Here is a 15,013-nt window from a genome sequence, read left to right as displayed (position 1 = left end):
TTCATCCTTAAAATTTTTAAATTCTTTTTCAAATTCTGCATAGGATGATTTTAAACTTTTATGATTTTTATTCAAGTCGTCATATTCATCAAGTAATTTCATGTGGTTGTCATCAATTAAAGCATGATCCTTCCTAAGGATTTTATATTCCTTTTATAGTTTCTCAAATTCTAAGCTTAGACTAGTATGTATTTTTTTTATCTTTCTATATGCATTACGCATGTGTTCAAAAACTTCAAAAAGTTCATTGTAAGATAAGTCACATACCTCTTCTTGATCTGACTGATCAAGATTATCAACCATTAAGCACAGATTAGTGACTTCCTCTTCCTTTTTCATTTCTGACGAGTCCGAAGCTGAGTCTGCCTAGAAAGCTCTTTGGAATTTCCTCTTGGCCTTCTTCACAATTAGTTCCTTCTCTACCTTTTCCTTTCTATGAGTGGCTTTGAGTTTTGGGGAATCGGTCTTAATATGTCCAGGTTTCCTACACTCATAGCAAATAACATCATTTGAAATCTTGACATTCCTATTAAATTTACCTCGATTTAATTGCTAGCGTTTCTTCTGGTTGCTCTTCAGAAAGCTTCTGAATTGTCTAGTCATTAGTGTAATGTCATCTTCATCCTCAGGTTATGAGTGTTCACTCTCTGACTACTCCACTTTTAGTGCTATATTCTTCTCCCTTCATAGTTCACCTACATTAATCTCTCTTTGGCTAACTCCTTGCTCTTAAGCAATTAGTGATCCAAGAAGATTTTCAATAGAGTAAATATTTATATCTTTAAACTCTTTAATTACAGTAATTTTAGCATCATAAGCAGTAGGCAAACAACGAAGTATCTTATTAACCATTTCAGCATTTGTCAGTTCCCTACCCAATACATGTAAAGAGGTGACTATTTATGTGAATCTTGTGTACATATCAGAAATGGATTCATTTGGTTTCACATGAAACAATTCATAGTCATGCAATAATATATTGAGTCTAGATTGCTTAACCTCATTAGTTTCCTCATAAGTTATATAAAGTCTATCCCATATGTCTTTTCCACTCTTGCAAGTACAAACCCGTATGTAGTCTTCTTATTTAAGAGCACAAAAGAAAGTATTCAAGCATTTGGCTTTTAGTTGTGCTAAGTCACGTTCTTCTACTGTCCAGTCCACAAAACGTGTTTCAACTCTAACTCCGTCAACTAGTCTAGTTGGTTTTGTATACCCTTCATGAACTAAGATCCACATACGGAAATCAAGTGACTGTAAAAATATAGACATGCGTGTTTTCCAAAAATCAAAAGGAATATTGTCAAACAATGGAGGTTTAGTTATAGAGTAACCCTCAGGTGTATTTCGATTTCCAAATGTATCTATCCACGTTAATCAAAAAGTAGTCTAAACTTATGATTTTGAAATAAATCTCTGATACCACTTATTAAAACTTGTTTAATTTGAATTAGGTTGTTAAATCTAAGCTTATGTCCCAGTGGCTAATCAAGAGGGGGGGTAAATTGGTAATTAAAAATTTATCCCTCTTTTAAAAATTTTATATTGAAAATAACTTTAGTGAATTTTGTAGAAATTATTTTTCAACCACAAGTTAAAATAGTAAAAACAAAAGCAGCGGAAAAAATAAAAGACAAAAGTTTTATAGTGGTTCGGACAAACACGACCTACATCCACTCCCAGAAGGCACCCTCTGAGTATTACACTAATATCACTAGTGACTCTCCTTTTGTACCCACAGCAAGGCGGAGAAGCCTTTATAAAAACTCTCTTCCACCACTACCCGGTGCGACAGAGAACTGTCATCCTTTTACACTCTCCAAGTGTTGACAGAGAACCGTCCATCCTTTCACACTCTCCCGGTGTAGGCAGGGAACCCTTCATCCTTTCATACTCTCCAAGTATGGGCAGAGAACCCTTCATCCTTTCACACTCTCCAAGTATAGGCAAAGAATCCTTCGTCCTTTCACACTCTCTAAGTGTGGGCAGAGAACCCTTTGTCCTTTCACTCTCTCCAAGTGTGGGCAGAGAACTCTTCATCTATTTACACTCTCCATGTTTCGGTAGAGAATGGGATCTCCTTGACAGATCTTCTCATAAGAAATCTAGATGGACGAGAGAAAAGAGAGAAGTAATCACAAACCATAAGTGGAGACTCTTACCTTTGAGCACCAAGTGAATCCTTCACGCTCCAGTAGTAAGAATCCTCCTTCAAACACTCTCTCTTTGACTCTCGCTTCAATTGGCACGTAGATCAGTAAACAAAAAGATTAAGAGACAGTTTTATTTGTACTTTATATAGGAAAGACACGAAAAACCGTCCAAAGACTGCTGATTTTCAAGTCTGTACATATTGGATCGTCTCGTACGATCGTCAGATCATCCCGAATGAATCTACTTAAATCCGTTGCATATAAACCTAATGTATATAGGTACGAACTGACTTCATACCTGATCATCATCCCGTACGAACTATGTTTGTCCAGTACAAACAGCTATTTCATGGGTTAGTTTTGACAAACTGCAGGACATTACCAAAATTTCAAATGACAAAGCATTTCGTCCTTGGATGAATGGGAGTTTGTATGGAGAAAAATTTTCAAGAGAGAATTTCGTCCTGGGACTAATATGAGCTCGTTTGGACAAAAATTTTCCAGAGAGCATTTCATCCTGGGACGAATAGGATTTCGTCTGGACAAAAATTTTTAAGAAAGCATTTCATCCTGGGATAAATAGGAGTTCGTCTGGACAAACATTATCCAGAGAGCATTTGATTCTGGGATGAATAGGATTTCATCTGGAAAACAATTTTTTAGAGAGCATTTCATCCTGGCACGAACAAGATGAATCATTTGGACTATTTAGCACAAAGTGAGAATCCAGAGCAGATCATCTCTGGATGAATTGAGAATTTTCTTTGGACGATCAGGACTTAGAAATATTTTGTCACTTCCTGTTCATTCCATTGCTCTTCCGAGGGGATAACTGATTTGATCATTCCGTACGAACAAGGTTCATCCCGTACGATTAGTGTGATTTTTAAAGATCTCCCCTGTGTGTGCTAAGCTTATTCAATTAAAATCATATTTTCTCAAACTCAATTACAATAAAAATTACAAACTTCAATTTGCAAACTATCTCATGCTGAATTTTGATTTGAAGTCTTCATTAATATGGAGTTCGATTATCCTGAAATGTTAGTCCACAGAAGAGCAAAAACTATTTTTTCCAAAAAGTGTTAGGAGAAAATAAAGCTTAAAACAATAATACTTGGAATAATCAAAACTATACAAGTTACAAGAAGATAAAATATGCAAATAGCAACTCTCTTAATAGAATCCACCCAGAAAGCTTTTTAGTACTGCTTCTTGACCTTCCTATATTTGGTTTTTTTCTCACCCTTCTCCTTATTTGGGTGCTCCTTAAGTGTAACGCAATCAGCTTTAACATGTCCAGGCTTTCTACATTCAAAGTAAATAACATCAAAAGGACTTTTATAATTTTTTTATCATAACCTCTTTTCCACTTCTGATGATACTTGTTGTTCTTCCTTAAAAAGCTTTTAAATTGCCTTATGATGAAGGCAACATCATCATTTTTAGATCCGGAAGAATCAGTGTCCGTAATGTTATCCTTTAGTGCCACAACTTTTTTCTTCTTTTTCTCACCTACATCAAGATTTCTTTGATTCACCCCTTGCTCGTAAGAATTGAGTGATCCAAGTAAATTATCTACATAATAAGTATTTAAATTTTTATATTCAATAATTACAGTGATCTTAGCATCAAAAGAAGAAGGTAAGCATCTCAAAAATTTACTTACTCTTTCATAATTATTTAACTCTCTTCCTAAAGCATGCAAAGAGGTGAAAATTTGAGTAAACCTTATATATGTGTTAAAAATTGATTCATAAGGTTTCATACAAAAAATTTTGAAGTCATGCTACAAAATATTCAACCTAGATTATTTAGCTTCATTGGTTCCTTCATAAGTTACACACAATCTATCTCAAATTTCTTTACCAGTTGCATAAGTTGAAATACGTATATAATCTTCAGATTTGAAAGCACAGAAAAAATAATTCAAGCATTTTGTATTAAGTTGTGCTAAATCTCTTTCATCAAAAGTCCATTCAGTAAAAAAAAACTTCAATTTTAATTCCATTAAATTCACGATAAGGTGGTGTATAACCTTCTTTAACAAGCATCCACATATGATAATCAAGTGATTGTAAAAACGTAGACATGCAAGTTTTCCAAAAATCAAAATGAATATTATCAAACAAAGGTGATCATGTAATAGAATATCCTTCCGTTGTATTACGATTACCAAAGTTAGACATCGATCAAAATTTTAAAGTTTTCAAAAACTAGATTTTATGAATCTCGCTCTAATACCACTTGAAAGTTCGTTAGGGATGTTAAACCCTTAATAACTAGTTCCAAGGCTAACCATGAGGGGGGTGAATTGGTATTTTAAAAAAAATCTTTTTATCAAAACACAATCTTAAAACAAAAACCAAGATTCATCACAAAAATTTAGAGTGCAAAAATTAAATGCGAAAGTAGTAATAAAGAACACAAAAATTTATAGTGATTCGGTCAACACGATCTACATCCACTCCCCGGAGGCGCCCTCCAAGTATCGCACTAAACTCAGTGTCTCCCCTTTTGCCCCCACAATAAGGTACAGAAGCCTTTACAAATCTTCTTTCCACCAACCAAGGTGAGGCAAAGAACCCAACTCTTTTTGCTTCTTCCAGAAGCAGCCAGAGAACCCAACTCCTTTTTCTTCCTCCTGAAACAGGTAGAGAACCTGTATTAGATACTGAAGTTTATCTCTCTAAAACTTCCAAGGAACTAAGGATGACGACTGGAGAAGATGACAACAGATCCTTACTTGGAGCAACATTTATGAACCCCCTCACAAACTGCCCCTCACAAGATCTTTTCTCTCTCTCTCTCCCTTGCTCTCCCTCTCCTCTTGGCTCTCTCATATCAAAATAACAGCAAACGATGTTCTAAAGGGTAGAATAATAGCTCTTAAATAGAAGAGTTTCGAAATAGCTCATTAATTACAACTTGTCGACTTTATCATGTAGGAAGATATAAATATAATGTTGTACGATCAGTGCAAATTAAGCTTAATCAGCCAGGATGAACACACAAAAAATTATTTATATCATTCAAGATGATGAAATATCGTCCTGTATGATTAGTATAAATCATGGAATATCGTCTAGATAATCGCACTAAAGGGATGTCAAGATGATTATAAAATAGCTTAATCGTCCAGGCCGATCTCACGATCATCCCGGGCGAATAGTTCAAATTCGTGAAAAGTGTCCAAAATATTGCCCTTAATAAGAGCTGTCTGATATGTGATCGTCCAGGAATAATTAAGGCTTTTGAATTGATCCTGTGATCGTCTAGGATGATATGATCGTATCAATCAATCCTTAATAGCTTTCCTTAATTACTAGATTAATTTTGGCATAAATGTGTTGCATCGTCTAGGATGATGTCCAAAAATAAATAATTCCTAAATCATTCTGGCGGCTGAAACTTTCTGATTTGAGCCTATCATTCCGGTCGATACAAAGATCATCCAAAATGATGTGCTTAATGACAGTTGTCTTAACCAGGATGCCCTAATTAGGTTTCTATTTTCAACTGATCGTCCAGGACGATAGTTGGATCATCCCGGACGATGTGAGAAAAAACATAGAACTCTAAAAGCAGTCAGAAAAATTCCCCCAAGTGTATTTGTGCAAGGTTACTTAGCATTAGGAATCACATCTATTACAATAAACTCAAGAAAGGAAAAAGGTTTACAAACTGACTCAGACCTAGGCTACCCAATCTTCAGCTGATTTAAATTGCATTCTGATCTTGTAGACGTGAAATGTTAGAAGGTAAGACAGTCATAGAGAAACAGAAGTGTTTACTATCATCAAAATCATATTCCTTAAAAAACAAATTCGTAGCAGACTCCACCCCTTATTGCTATTCGGCTTCCTCACTTTGTCGAAGGTAGAGAGATTACACAAGTCACTTCTTCGGCTCTTCTATTACTCCTTCGACGACTGTGCCTGAGCCTACTCCATTTTTTAAATGTATATTATGAAATATAATATTATATAATTATTATATTGTAATATATTTTATAATTTATATAATAGTATATATAAAAAATGGGAAGAAAAGAAAGAAGAAGAAGAAATAAATAAATAATAATAAAAGAAATCTTTTAAATAGGTTTCGAAGACCCATGCCAATGATCTTAGATCTGGGCGGATGGTTTTAAAATTCGAAGACTTGCGTCATTGATTTTAATTCGAGTAGATTGTTTTAAATTTGAAGACGGACATCGTTTCTTATATCCGACCGGGATGGTTCCAAATTGAAGATCTCATGCAGTCGATCTTAGATCCTGGTGAGATGGTTTAAAATTGAAGACCCTACGCTGTCGACCTTAGGTCTGGGTAGGAAGAAATTACGGCAATGCCGTCCTGATTTTCTCTCCATGGGGAGGAAACACCGCGAGGCTGCCAAAATTTTGAGAAAATTACTGAACTTTTTAGAATAATTATAGAGCAGTTAAATTTAAATCTTTGATTAATAAAATAAAAAAAAATTAATCAAAGTTAATTTAAATTATTTCATTAGTTTAAATAAACAAATCAAATCAAGTTTTAAAATTTGAGAACTTTTTTTCTCTGAAAATTTTAAACACAATAATTTTAAATTTTGAAAGTTCTTAAATTTGAGGGCATTTTCAAATATTGATTGAGAGTTTTGAAATTAGAGAACTTTATAATTTAAATAATTATTTAATTGATTTATCAATCAATTGAGCAATAATAATAAAAAATACAAAAAATAAAAGGAGGGGGAAAGATAAGTTCCATTAATCGACAGATACAACATTGCTTTCTAACTCTCCAAAACTCTCAAGCTATCCAAATATGAACAAACCCTCATAAACTGTACAACCTCTCCAAACAAAAGTTCTCTTAAACTCTCCAAATTAACAGCCCTCAAAAAAAATTATACAAGTTCTCTAAATAATAGCTCCCCAACTCTACAAACTCCATATAAAACTCTCCAACACAAATTGAAACTTTTCAATGAACAACACTCTGTGAGTTCTCTAAACTGTTGCAAGTTCCACGTACCTACAAATAAGTTCAACAAGAATCAGTATATCATAAATAAATCAAATTAATGCTAGAAAATAATTAATTTACCTACTGTAGATAGAATAAGATACTAAAAACCAAGAAAGGATAAGTACGAAAAGAAAAACTAGTAGAGCAATAGTGCTAGAAAAACAAGTAAAGTAGTGGACTACTATAGTAGGAAAGAGACTACGAACATAGAACAATTAAAACACTAACGCAAGTGTCAAACCTCTTAAAACACTGGTGCCACCTCAACAAAAGCAATAAAATTCAAACCTATGGGCAGCCTTGTTTATAAGAACTCAGTTGTAAGACCCACTACCCGGCAACTTTCATAGGAAAGCAGTAAGCCCGATCTTAGGGAAAAGTTTTAGGTAAAATTGACCTAATTTCCTAACCCTTAATTAAAACTCTCGACTACTTCTAATAGAAGTCGTAAGTCCGACATCTGATGAAAACGTTTACGTGATAATACAACCCTAGACCCTTCATTCATGCATCTTAGTTTATAGGGCTTGGTTGTAAGACCCAAGACTTGGGCCACTTAGCTTAAGGTGCTAAATTGTAAGACTCATCATTAGGAAACTTCTATAGATGAAATTAGACCTATTTTATAAAAATCTTCAGGCAACTCCTAATTGTAGCCATAAGCCCATAACTAAATAAATCAATGGGCAACTTCTAAGGAAGTCATAAGCCCCAACCCAAATTAAATCAAACTAAAATTCAAACCTATGGGAAGCCTTGTTTATAAGAACTTAGTTGTAAGACCCACTACCCGGCAACTTTGTAGTAAAGTCGTAAGCCTGACCTTAGGGTAAAATTTTAGGTAAAATTGACCTAATTCTTAACCCCTAATTAAAACCCCCGGCCACTTCTAATAAAAGCTGTAAATCTAACCTCTAAGGGAAACATTTAGGTAATAATATAACCCTAGACCCCTCACTTGGGTATCTTAGTCTATATGATTAGGTTGTAAGACCCACTAACGAGCAACTTCTAAGTGAAATCGTAAGACTCTCATTTCAAAAAAATTACTAAATAAATTGTAATTGCCCTACAACCCAAATAATCAAATTTAAACCTATGGGCATCTTGGTCTAAAGGATTAAGTTATAAGACCCCTTTTTCAGGCTATTTCCTAAGGGAAATCATAAGTCCACCAATTAATTAAAATATTTGGGCAACCTAATGGGAAATAAGGCTGTAAGACCCATCTTTGGGCAACTCATAAATAGAGTAATAAGCCCAAATTCTAAATTCAAAATCTTTGGCTACTTCCTAAGGAAGCCATAAGACCCGCTCCAAACTAAATTCTTGGGTTACTTCTAAATGAAGTCATAAATCCTAAACTAAATAAATCTATGGGTATTCTAATAGATGTAAAATACAAAAGAATCTAATTAAATATTAAACTCAAATCTCACCACTTCAGTCTACTCGGGATCATTGAGAGGAGGCAACCCATGGCTGCTAATCATATTCCTTGGACATTACGGTCAATGATTGTTAGTGTTCATAGACTGGAACTATGGTATACTTGGGATGATGGAATCATGAGATTTTAATCGATTTTACCTCCATTTTCCCACTACCGTGACTAAAAATATCTAAAATTATTTCATCCTAAATCGAGAGTTCTCTCTTACGTACTAAGAGGGGTACGTAACTATAAGTGCTTGCGCTCATAGGAAGTAAGGACCCCAGATCTGTAAACCCTGACACTACCCTCAGGGGAAATCTTGTTAACTATAATCTGACTTAAGAGAAATAAAATTCTACAGCTGTAAAGAAGGATTCGTACATTCATGCCATTTTTTTAGCCAACATGTAGATGAGGCAGTGCCTACTGTTACGAATGACATCCTGTTCCTTTTCTGCAAGAATTTTTTTTTCTTAAATGATGTGGTGATGATTGTCCCTAAGATGTCCGATCAGGCTCTCCTTCCTCCTCCTAGGTACTTGACAGTTTCTGAGACCAACTTACAAGCAGAGTTATGCTTTCCATCTCCTGTTGAGTTGATGAAAATTTTATGGCAAAGTGGGGTGAACCTTTCCGAATTTTCATGCAAAGCCATGTTGATGACTGTGGGATTGATTGCGCTCTTTAGGGATTGAGGAGCTATTCTGACGCCTGAGCACCTTTCACTGATAAGTCGATTTACTAGTGACATATATGGTCATGTAAGACTCAGATTTAAATAGTTGGATTTGCATACCCGTTATCCTTCAAAGAGCTAGGATAGTTCATTTTTCTTTGTGAAAAATGATTGGGGCCTAATAAATAAGTGGGGGAAGATGAAGGATCTGCCAGCCCCTCTACATGTCTAGAAAGAAGACATAATAAGGATCCTTAAGGTTCTAAACATCGAATAACTTTTATACGAGGTTTGTTACATGAGTAGATATATAAAGGAAGAGTTCTTATTCAAAGTTGGGTTGCCATTCCACATTGGAAGGTCTGATGCAAGGATGTTAAAGCCAGCTTCCATGGTTCCGAGCCCCCTGCCACAGCTTCAAAGGTGGCTCCTAAAAGACCGAAAAAGGTGAAGATCCCCATGTTTTGAAGAAGACGAGATTGGAGGAGACTACGACAAATATTGATAAAGCTTTACCTGACTCTTCCCCTGCCAAGTTTCACATCCCTAGGGACATCTTGAACCATCAATGTATTGGACGCCACAAAGCGGATGACCTGGTGAGTTATATCTTCCTGATGTTTCTTATTTCTTTCTTTTAGGGTGGATTCTAACATAATTTTCTCCTTTATTTCAATTTTCACGCCTTGGCATCGAGCTTCTTTAAGCTTTGAATGACTGGAAGAGTAAATTTGTGAAGATCAAATATCTTCAAGGAGAGTTCAAGCGAAAGTATGATCATAAGAATAAGGACGAAAAGGTGTTAGAGCAGGAGTTGAGCGAGTGCAGCATTGAGTTAACCAACATAATATGCTCTGTGTCTCTTCAAAATTAATAGGAAGATCGACATCAAATTGAAGGATCAAAAGGCCTCTACAGGGAAGATAGTGGAGCTTTAGCCAGAGAATAAAAGGTTTCAGACTCTTATAGCCGAGAAGGAGGCTGTTGTCTAGCTCAGAACCTTCAAAAGTTATTGAAGATTTCAAGAAGTCCACAGCTTTTAAGACCATCATTTAGGATCACATTCAAGAGGCTCAGGACCATATCTATGATATATAATTGAAGGTCTTGGAGTAGCAGTCTATTGATGATGGATTCATCCGGGGGATTTTGAATGGAGTTTGACTGATACAGCAAAAGACCAGAGTTCAAGTCAAAGGGGTGACCCCTAGCTAGGCTTAAGATGACTTTCCTTTAGACTCTGATGGCGATACGATAGAGAGTGAGATGTAGAAGGCCTTAGCTATTGAGGTGGATGATGAGATTATAGATATTGAGTAGCATTTTTATTTTTTATGCTCCATAGTTGTATCACTTTTGTCTTTTTTAGTAATGATGATGTATTAGATGTTTGTGTCCATATATATTGTCTTCTATAATTTAGTATATTGTTGTTAATGCTTTTATTAGCAGAAATATTTTGGTGCCCTTATTCAACTTGAGTTAATTTAATTTATGCTTATTTAAGATACTTGACTTATCTGAGGCTTTTAGTCAATGTGTTCCAACCTTTGTGGAGGAGGTTAGGAGAATCTACTAAGGATGTATGACCTATCCAACATTATATGTCACACCGTCGCTCGATGATGCTAACCTGTATGAAAGAGGTTGAGAGAATTCACCAAGGATGTGCGACCTATCCGAGGTTATTTTCTAAAGTTTTCCCGATGGCATTAACATGTGTGGAAGATGTCGAGAAAATCCACCAAGGATGTGCGGCATATCCGAGGTTATTTTCCAGATTTTTCTTGATGGCGTTAACCTATGTGAAAGAGATCAGATCGAATCCCCCTGGGATTGATCATCCAGTGATTGAGGTGCAATAAAGAGTGCTTATGCCTCAAATAAAGGATAAAAACATTAAGTGACACTCACCTAGGGTGCTTGACCTATCTAAGGTTATTGATTAAAACATTTTTAATACTTTTTAACCTGTGAGGAAGAGGTCAGATTAAATCCCTCTAGGATTGATCGTCTATTGATTGAGTTACAATAAAGATTGTGTGTTTCTTGAATAAATGATTTCAAGATTGAAGTTCACAGCTTGTGTGAATTTATTAATATGATTTTACTTGAAAAGATAATAATATAACTCAATTAAGGAACATATTATTACTATATTAAATAAAATGCATTTTTCTGTGAGATAACTTAGGGATGAAGAAGCTACAAACATCACAAATAATAGGAGACAAATAACATTCAATACTGAAGACATACAACACTGAAGACACACAATACTAAAGATATATAATACTTAAAATAAGTAGCACTATTGTGCTCTACTGATAGTACTTGTGGAGATTATCTATATTCCACGTTCGAGGAAATATCTTTCCCTCAGTATCCTTCAATTTGAAAGTCTCAGGCTTCACCACAACTGTTACTAAGTATGGACCCTCCTAGAGGGAGGAGAGTTTATTGCGTTGAGGGCTTTTTTCTACTGCATCAATACTGCGCAGAATTATATCTCCAATCGATATATGTTGTGATTTCATCTTTCAGTTATAGTGATGGTCAACTTTCTGGTGGTATGCAGAAACCTTGAGAATCTTCTCGTCTGTTGCTTATGGAAGGAGGTCTAGGCTGTACTTGAGTTTTTCTTCGTTGTTATTATATTCAAAAGTTTGAACTCTATAACTTGGGACTCCAATATCAATAAAAATAATATCTTATTTTCCAAAATAGACATTGTATGGGATTTCTCCTATTAGAGTTCTTGTCATGGTACGATAGGCCCAGAGGATATTTGGGAGCTCATCAGCCCATTACCCCCCAGCCTTTTCCAACCATGTCTTCAACCCCTTTAGAATAGTATGATTAGTGACATCTATTTGTCCATTAGTATGAGGATTGACCACAACCTTGTATACTAGATGAATGTGAAGATCTTTATAAAATATGGTAAATGCCCTTCCAGTGAACTGCGTTCCATTATTAGTGATAACTTTTGCGAGAATACAAAAATGACATATTATGTTCTTCCATAAGAACTGTTTGGCATTTACATTGGTGATTTTTGTCAGAGGTTTTATTTCTACCCATTTTGTAAAATAGTCTACAGCCAAGATGATGAACTTTCGTTGACCCGTGGCTATAGGAAAGGGTCTTACTATGTCAATCTCCCACTGGTCAAAAGGCCAAGGACTCTATAATGTTAAGATCTCTATAATAGGTAAATGAGTGAGGTTGGCATGTAACTGGCAACTGTTAGATTTTTGCAAGAGCTCTAGCACATCCTTCTTCATCGTTAGCCAGTAAAACCTCTGTATCAGGACTTTTTGGGCTAACATCCTTCCACCCAGATGTTCTCCGCATATGCCTGAATGTACTTCTTGTAGTGTATAATTTACCTCTGAAGGAGGAAGACACTTGAGATAGGGTCTCGAGAAGGCTCATTTGTATAATTCCCCATTAATAATAGCAAAGTTTGTTGTCTGCCTTCGAAGTCATACTACCACTATCGGGTCTTTAGAAAAAATGCCTTCTTGTAAGAAAGTTAGAATAAGATCGATCCAGGATGTCTCTCTTGACTCATCGATCAATTATATTATCCATGAGCCTGGAATACTTGGGAAGTGGATCTCCTTGACACACTTTCTTTTGAAAGTGTCATCGATTCTAGAGGTAGCCAATTTGGAGAGGACTTCTGCTCATACGTTTTGCTCTCATGGAATATGGATGATCTGATGTTTATTTATATGTGTTAGGATTATTTTTATTATGTTGTAATATAGGGTCAGTTGGGAGTTGTGAATGTCAAACTCTCTATCAATCTGTGAGGCAATTAATTGTGAATCAGTGTAGACCACCAAGTTTTTCACTTCACAGTCGATTGCCAGCCTTAACCCGACAACAAGGGTCTCATATTCTGTTGCGTTATTCATTGCAGGGAACTTGAATCGAAGCCCGTATTCAAGAATAACTTATTATGGAGAGATTAACAGAACTCCTGCCCTGACACGAGAACCTCTGGAGGCTCCATCAATATACAACGTCCAGCATGAACGAGAAGGAGAAGCACTCGATGGATTGTCAGATATCGAGATGATGCATTCAATCACAAAATCTACCAGTGCTTAAGATCTGATATCAAGTCTAGGTAGGTAGTGAATGTCAAACTCTACCAATTCTATGGACTACTTAATGAGTCTGTCAGAGGCTAATGGCTTTTGCAGGATATTTCTTAGCGATAAATTTGTGGACTCTGATTGTATGGGCTTGGAAGTAAGGGCGTAGCTTTCTAACTAAGTATACTAACGCCAAAGCTGCCTTATCTGCTGAGGGATAATGTTCTTCCATTTCAAATAAGATCTTACTAACATAATATATAGGATGTTGTATAGCATTCTCCTTCCAGCCCAAGATTGAACTTATTGTCTAGGTAGAAATAGTCAAGTAAAAATATAAGCTTTCTCCCAGAATTGGTTTTGAGAGTAGCATAGGTAAGGCTAGATAGGTTTGAAGCTACTCAAAGGCCTCCTAGCATTCATCAGTCCAGTGAAATCTTGAGCTACAAGCACCTCTAAGGATCTTGAAGAAGGGTATATATCTATCTTCTGAGTGAGCCAAGAAATGATAAAGTGTTGTAATCCTTCTACTTAATCTCTATACTTTTTTTTTATGTTTCTTGGAGGCACCATGTCCTTTAGAGCCTTGATCTTCTCAGGATTGGCCTCAATCCCTCGGTGGATAATAATGAAACCTAGAAATTTTCTTGAGGTAACTCTAAATACATATTTAGAAGGATTGAGGCACATATTGTAAGATCGGAGGAAATAGAAATATTGTTCCAAATTATAGATATGCTAAGATTTTTCAAGGCTTTTCACAAGCATAACGTCTACATAAACTTCCATTATATGCCCTATAAAGTCTTTAAACACCTTATTCATGAGGAGCTGATATGTAGCTCCTGCATTCTTCAGTCCGAAGGGCATAACCTGGTAGCAGTATAGTCGTCTATCTATTTGAAAAGTTATTTCCTCCTTGTCAACAAGATTCATTCTTATTTGATTGTAGCCTAAGTATGCATCCATGAAGCTCAGCATTTGATGCCCATATGTGACATCAACCAGTTGATCGATACAAGGGAGTGGAAAGCTATCCTTTGGACAAGCCTTATTGAGGTCTGTGTAATCTACACATATCCTTCAAGCTCTACTAATCTTCTTGACCATAATTGCATTCACCAGTCATGTGGGATAGTGCACTTTTCTCGTATGAATCTAGCCTCCATGAGTTTATCGACTTCCTTTTCAATTGCTTGCAAGCATTCTGGTTCAAGACTTTACTTCTTCTGAATAACTGGCATGCACGTTAGGTTTACTTTGATTGAGTGTACAATTACTTCAGGGCTAATTTCAAGCATGTATGCTAGACTCTAAGAAAAGACATCTTGGTTTCTTCGTAGAAACTCTATGTACTTTGTCTTCTCTTCCTCTAAGAGTAACGATCCGATCAGTACTATCCTTGAAGGATGCTCATCAAATAGGGAGATACAAGCAAAATCCTCGACGGGGGAGGCCTTTTGAGGAATGTCCCTATCTCGCATATCAAAGTCTTCAATGCTCAAGGTAATTGATAGGTGTGGGTGAGCCTGTCGAAGAAAGTATGATTGTGCTTCTAACTGATCTCCTCGTACTATGTCAATCCTTAATGGGGTAAGAAATTTCAATTTGAGGTGTGGGAT

The sequence above is a fragment of the Dendrobium catenatum genome, unplaced genomic scaffold (genome assembly GCF_001605985.2).
Source record: "Dendrobium catenatum unplaced genomic scaffold, ASM160598v2 fragScaff_scaffold_1645, whole genome shotgun sequence".
Taxonomy (NCBI): domain Eukaryota; kingdom Viridiplantae; phylum Streptophyta; class Magnoliopsida; order Asparagales; family Orchidaceae; genus Dendrobium; species Dendrobium catenatum.
Note: the sequence above shows the minus strand (reverse complement) of the source record.